This window comes from Galdieria sulphuraria (assembly GCF_000341285.1).
Source record: "Galdieria sulphuraria unplaced genomic scaffold scaf_35, whole genome shotgun sequence".
In the NCBI taxonomy this organism is placed as follows: Eukaryota; Rhodophyta; class Bangiophyceae; order Galdieriales; family Galdieriaceae; genus Galdieria; species Galdieria sulphuraria.
The window spans coordinates 36,439-37,065 of NW_005178440.1; the positions used below are offsets into that span (position 1 = coordinate 36,439).

Consider the following 627-nt stretch of genomic DNA (forward strand, 5'->3'; position numbering starts at 1 on the left):
GTTTTCCTTTTCGCTCGCCGCTACTAGGGGAATCGCTTTTGCCTTTCTCGTTCTTTAGTTACTAAGATGTTTCAGTTCACTAAGTTCGCTCTTGTCTACCTATATATTCAGTAGACAGTATAAAGAGTTGCCTCATTCGGGAACCTCCGGATCAAAGCTTGCTTCCAGCTCCCCGAAGCATTTCGTTGGTAGCCACGCCCTTCATCGCTTCTGGATGCCAAGGTATCCACCCTAAGCCCTTATTCATTTGAATCATTTATTTTTGTACTTATCTTTTTTTCTCTTTGGCTGGAGGTAAGCGGATTCGAACCGCTGACATCTGCCTTGCAAAAGCAGCGCTCTACCAACTAAGCTATACCCCCTTTGGGTTATCCTGGATTTGAACCAGGGACCTCACCCTTATCAGGGGTGTGCTCTAACCAACTGAGCTAATAACCCTTATCTGAATCAAAAGTTTTTTCTCTTTAACACTGTAGAGAGGACTATTCTCTCTGCGGCATCCGTCGGCAGTTGCGGAGATTTAGCGCGCTAGCCCTGCCTTAAGCATCCTCCTCCATTAAGGTTAGAGTAATGATTTCGGACATGGCCAGCTCCCATGGCGGGACGGGGGGTGCGTACAACACCCGG

The 627-nt window shown here is 47.5% G+C and overlaps 2 non-coding genes across 2 annotated transcripts; both read right to left on the bottom strand.

Moving 5' to 3' along the window:
- Positions 1-289: 289 nt before the first annotated feature.
- Positions 290-362, bottom strand: Gasu_nc0070. Its single transcript has one exon. It is a non-coding gene; the product is annotated as a tRNA-Ala (tRNA).
- Positions 363-364: 2 nt separating this feature from the next.
- Positions 365-438, bottom strand: Gasu_nc0069. The gene has a single exon. It is a non-coding gene; the product is annotated as a tRNA-Ile (tRNA).
- Positions 439-627: the final 189 nt, after the last annotated feature.